This window comes from Hevea brasiliensis, chromosome 8 (genome assembly GCF_030052815.1).
Source record: "Hevea brasiliensis isolate MT/VB/25A 57/8 chromosome 8, ASM3005281v1, whole genome shotgun sequence".
NCBI classification, from domain to species: Eukaryota; Viridiplantae; Streptophyta; class Magnoliopsida; order Malpighiales; family Euphorbiaceae; genus Hevea; species Hevea brasiliensis.
Window position 1 is genome coordinate 10,700,834 of NC_079500.1, and position 6,321 is coordinate 10,707,154.

Genomic DNA, 6,321 nt, shown 5'->3' on the forward strand with positions numbered 1-6,321 from the left:
TGGTAAAATGACTGGGTTATGGGCAGAATTTGATTTGGTGTTCTTCATAAAAGTTATAGAGCTATGTCATACCTTTCTAATGCCACAAAAATCAGGTCATTTGGACATGTATAGCCCAAGTTTTGGCCAAATGAACATATTCATTTGGTCATTTTGGTACAGTGGCAGTGCACTACACCCGAATTTGACCTAATTATTTACTATGTTAATGTCATTTTCTAGGCATGGTTTCTGCATGAAATTTGTAGTTTTAGATCTTAGTTTTCATCTCTAATTGGCCTCACACCAATTGGAGCAACTAATTTTCAGTTATGGCCATTTGAGTTGACCAAGGTCCAACTGCTAGAATTGGCTATTTCATCTGCACAATTTCAATTCCATTTCATGCATTCCCATGGACTCCCAAACATCCCAATTGGTCACTTAAAACCTCAATTAGGTCTAAATAAATCAAATTACCAATTTCCCCAAAGTTCTAAAGCTCAAGAACCCTAATTCATTAATTTACTCAATTCATGAAATCAAAGTATATAATGTTCATCCACACATTCAATTCAACTTACCTACATATTCAAGTATGAATCTAAAGAGAGAAATGAAAGAATTTTACTAATTTTTTTGGGTAGCTTTTCTCTCCTCACTTTTCCCACTTCTTCTTGAATTTTTCCTTTACCAATCTTCTTGCCAAAGCTTGATTATAAGTTTTAGTTAAGGAATTTAGGGGATTTATGGTTTAATTTGGGGTTTATGCAAGCTTGGAAGGAGCTTCAATGGAGGGAGTTAGAGTGATGAGAGAGAAAAAAAAAATGGAAAGAAAATGACGACAATGAGGAGAGGAAAAGAGAAAATGAGCTTTTAAAAATATCACTTTCGACTGTTGAAGTGCCCCGTTTTGGCTACCGAAATTCTCTCTGGACGAAATGGCTTTTAACACTTAAAAACCAAAATTGAAGAATGCATTTTGGCAGCCGAACTTCCCACTTTTGGCTGCCTAAATGCTCTCTGGACAGAAAGTGTCAAAATGGCACTTAAGCTTTGGAATTGCGTAACTTTTTATCTGGAACTCAAATTTTCGATCCGTTTGAACCGTTGGAAAGCTAATTTGATAAATTTTTCAATGAAGATACTCTCAAAAATAAATTTGTATTTCTCAAATGTGAAAATTTCATTTTAGTCCCCCTTAGTCAAGGAAAAGTTACAAGTAGAGACACTATTCAGAACTCGAAAGTTTGGGTGTTACACAATTTAGGATTAACACTAAAATAAGAGTTCTATTCTATATAGGAAATATTCTTCTATTCTATTGAGGAATATTTCTCCCACTTAAATAGGAAAAGATATCTCCAATTCCTACTGGGATTTTGAATCATAATTCTAACAATCTCCACATTGACTCAAAATCCATCAACTATTGCATACCTCAAATTCTTGTGTGTCATCAAATTATCAAATCTCCATGTTTGAGCTTGAACCCTTCAAATGTCCATTCTTCAATCTTTATATTCGGTGTAACTTGCATCTTTCTTCAAAAAAATGTTTGTGTCATCAACTTTTCTTGATTTTGCATTAAAAGCTCTACCTTAATTTCAACTCTCCACCATTACTATTATTGCATTTGCAACTTTCTACATGTCACAACAACTCCACCTTCAACTAAACTCACCAAGATCATCCCTATGCTCTGATACCAATTGCCGTGCACCTGAAAACTTGTAAACTATAAGGAAATAAAGAAAACATATAAAATATCAATATTTATATGGTTCACTCTCTTTACATAGGGCTATATCCACAAGTTTGCCATCTTCCACTATCAATAATAATAAATCATCAATTATAAACTCTAAGCTATACTACCCATCAATCCAATTTTACCTAAGAGAACCCACACTATATCAAACTGCTCATAGTAAATATGTTGGTTAGTCCCTCTCAGTCTCCTTTAAACAAAACTCAATATATTTACTATTTTAAATGCTAAATCATAAAGGGTGTCTTCAACTTTGTGGGCAAGAGCCCTCTCACCAATGGACAAGAATTACTCTCTCTTGAATTCTATGCCATTTCTTCATCATAGGCCAAAACCTTTTTCCCTTCGTAGACTGTAATGGGCAAGCCCCTCATCAATGGACAAAGCCAAATCTTTAGCAATTGGCAAAGTCCCTCTCTGCAATAGGTGACAGCCTTACTCCATGAGCTAAAAGCCAAATAACATTTTCCGCCATTCTCCTATTTATAGTATTAATTCTCTCAATCCTAATCTAATTAGGAGTACTACTCAATTGAGAATTAACACTAAAATAAGAGTTCTACTAAATATTCAAATTAGGAAAATGTCTCTCCAAATCTTACTAGAATTTTAAGTCATAATTCTAACAGACATAATATTAAAAGTTCCATCAATGAATATTAATGTCATCTGAATAATGTAGATCAAATTCAGTTTAATAATTACTCACTTAAAAAATTCATATACATTCCCATCATTCATTTTTATTTATCATTTAATGTTATTATATATTGTACAATGATTAAAAAAAGTGATTAAATCACTTTTTTATGTCATCTTAATTTGATTCAATTACACTTTTACTTATCTAATTAAGAGATAAGTGTTAAAACTAGTTTTAGTAAATTGTATAAATAGTTAGAGGGTATTTAGTTTACCTTATAAGTCGATTAAACATATTTATAAATAAAAATTCGTAAGTAAATTAGCATTTAATTTAACTTATACGTTAAAAAAAATTACTTAAAATAAGTCAGAAGTCATAAGTGAGGATACCTTATTTTTTACTTATCTACTGATTTTAAAACTACTTTTTTATCAAGTAAAAAATTATATTATCCCAATAATTTTTAAAAATATCAATATCATCCTCATTTTAACAACTATAACACTTAATTATATTTCCTTTTTGATAATTTCAATAAATTAAATTATTTTTAAGCACATTTTAACTAAACACTTAAATTATTTAATAGTTATTTTTAAATAATTTTATCAAATAATTAATTACTTATTTTTAATTTGACTCACAAGTTAAAAAATATATTTTAAGTCAAAAGTTAAAAGTAAGTAATCAAACCAAACACCTTTTTAATATTTAAGTAGAGATAAAGGTAAAATTAAAAAAATTAATTAATGTTTAATCTTTTTAAAATGAGAGATAATTTAAAAAATTGATTTTTAAAAAATAATTAATAAAAGTTAACAGAATGAATAATTTCTTTTATTTTTCAATAATCTATCTAATGTGAGCCATTATATTTATTATTTGGATGAAACTTGCTATATGAGGCTATCAAGTACTCCACTCATAATCATCACTTAACATAAAGCTGCTTTGACAAATGTTCTTAAGCACCTGAAATTAAGGTGGCATATATCAAAGCAAGTGGATATTTGTGGGGTAAAGCTTGTCTCCCTTTTTACCTTCACTTGGTAGTTGATATTACAGTACTGGAAATTCATTGGAAGATTAATTCTAAGAAACTATACTTCCAAGAATTATTTTTCAAAGAATAAAGTAAATCAACCAATTAAACAATTAAGTAATATACTATACTAATTAATTAAGAATATGATATAAACAGTTAAATTCCACAAATCGCTGAGGTTGAATCACATAAGATATAATTCACTTAAATAGAATTCATCGTGACTTACAAGAAAAAAATATTTCAAAGCTTATTAAGATTTCGCCAAAATTATTTTTTAGCGAAGTGGGATCATATCAAGGTATTAATTAAACTTAGTTTTCCATATGTAATAATACTAAACATAAAGTGAGATTTTGTGAGTAATAAAAAAATTACATAGTCTCCAAATTTATATGATGTAAATTTTACGTTGTTTAACTTAATTATTAGGAGTATAAATTAGTAATTATCTCAGTTAACTCTATTGCACTTTCAAAATTTGTTAAGAAAGTATATTTAAAAAAAATACTAATTTATTGAAAAATGAAGATCATATATTAGTTACCAGACCGTCAGTATCCCTTTTTATTATAAAAATGAGTGTACAGATAAGTTGATCACATACTTTAATAGGGAATATTACACATTTTATATCCACACACATTTTAAATTTAAAATACTTTTCACCACACCTATGTCGGGATCGAAACTCAGGATACTTCCATGAATAGAATTAATTGAACATAGATATATCACTTCACCAAGAGGTGAAGTAGTGAAATTCGAACCTGAAGCCTTCTAAGTTAAATAAATCTCTCTTACCATCTAAATCAACCCTTGAGAGCAGTCATTACATGCACATTACACACATGAATGTATCTTCATAGATCATTAATTATTTCATTTGAATTTTAATTATCTAGATTAAAAAAAAACTTTACAAATTAATGTAAAAAATTGTGAGAAGGGCAACAAATTAGTGTAAGAAAACTAAAGAAAAAGTGAATTGATGGAATTATTTTGATTCGACTTTGATTGAGATTCAAATTTATGATTTTTACAATTTTGAAGACGAGTCGATTACTATCCTCAAACTTTTTTTTTCATTAAAGAATAATTTATCATCTTTAAATTTGAAACCTAGCACTCATTTCAAGTCATTATTGAGTTTTCACCTGTATTATTATTTAGTTTTTGTATTTTTAAAATTGAATAATTTAGTCATTTATTTATACTTTTGTTAAAATCAAAGGCATTCCTTTTAATATTGTAGTTAATTTAAGTGAAAAGATAAATATACTATTTATTCAATTAAGAAAAATTTATTATTTAATCCTTAAGTTTTGATCAATATTACAATTTAATCATTGTATTTTAGAAGTTGAACGATTTATTCCTTATATTTGATATTGCAGAAGTTATTAGAATTTATTTTTTTTTGTTCTTATTAAAAATTTTTATTGAATTTTTTTATAGAACAGAAAAAATTAAATTATTTGATAAAATTAATTTAATTGAAGAGAAATATAAGGGACTAAATCATTTAATTTTAAAAAATAGAGATTAAATCACAAATCGATGAAACTTTAGGGATCAAATAATAAATTTTTCTTAATTAAATATAGAGTATATTTATATTTTCACTTAAACTAACAGCAATATTGAACAAAAGAATATCTGATTTTGATAAAAGCATAAGTAAGAGACTAAATTATTTAATTTCTAAAATATAAGAATTAAATTATAATATTGATCAAAATTTAGGTATCAAATAGTAAATTTTCTAAAACAAAAGAAGTTGCCGATAAAGGGTGGAAAAGAGAAGGTGCATATTTATACCCATAAAGGAAGATAGGGTCATAAAACAGGAACAGGCTAGACAATTCAAAACAAGCATCTCTGTCTCTAAACAGTGAATTGAAAAGCCCTGCACTCCAGGACTGTTTTTCAGGGGGGAAGAAAAGCCGCCTCCACCGCCGCCGCCACCACCAAGAAATGTAATAACTCACACATGTTTATTTTCCCATCTATTCCAATTAACGATGATGTTTGTGGCAGTGGACATGCATATAAATTAAATGACCTACCAATCAGGGCAAAGTATTACTGAAATTTGATCTTGCAAGCAGAAGATACCCCACGGACTTCATGCATTTGGAATCTTTGGCTGATACCTATATTTAATATAAATACGTATTATTAATTTAATATTATAATTAAATAATAAAAATATTTTTATAATTTTTATAAAAAATATTTTTTATATATAAATTATTTTTTACGAAACAAACGAAATTTTAGAGCCTAATTTTGTTTTCTTTTATTTCATTTTTATTTATGTGAATGTGGGTTGTTAAGTCCAATTTACCATCAAAATGTAGTGCAAGATTGTCAAATTCAATTCTTGTAGTAATTGTTGCAATAATATTTTTGGCCCTACAAATAGACATGATCCAATTGTCGACATGTTTATACATGCATGGACCAATGCTAAATTCTACATTTATTTCGGTAGAATAAGGTCGATTGTACGTCACATATATAATTAAGGAGTCAAGACATTTATTCTAAAGGGGTTGGAATTTTTCTATTCAGAGTTCTTAGTTTGAATTTTGTTGAAAATGAAATGAAAATTTTATGAACAAGAATATATTGAAGAGTAATCTATTTGTATAAAAAATTGGATAAATTACTTTTTTTTTTATCTATATATTGTGTTATAATTAACCCTTAAATCTTTATATTTTAAAAAATAAATTAAAATATTTCTAAATTTTAATTTCAATCATATATTTTTATCCTTTTACCCAATTTTTAACTTTTACCGTTAATAAAAGATAAAAATATATTGATATCTCTTATAATAAATTATTATTTTATCCTTCAATTTTAATATTA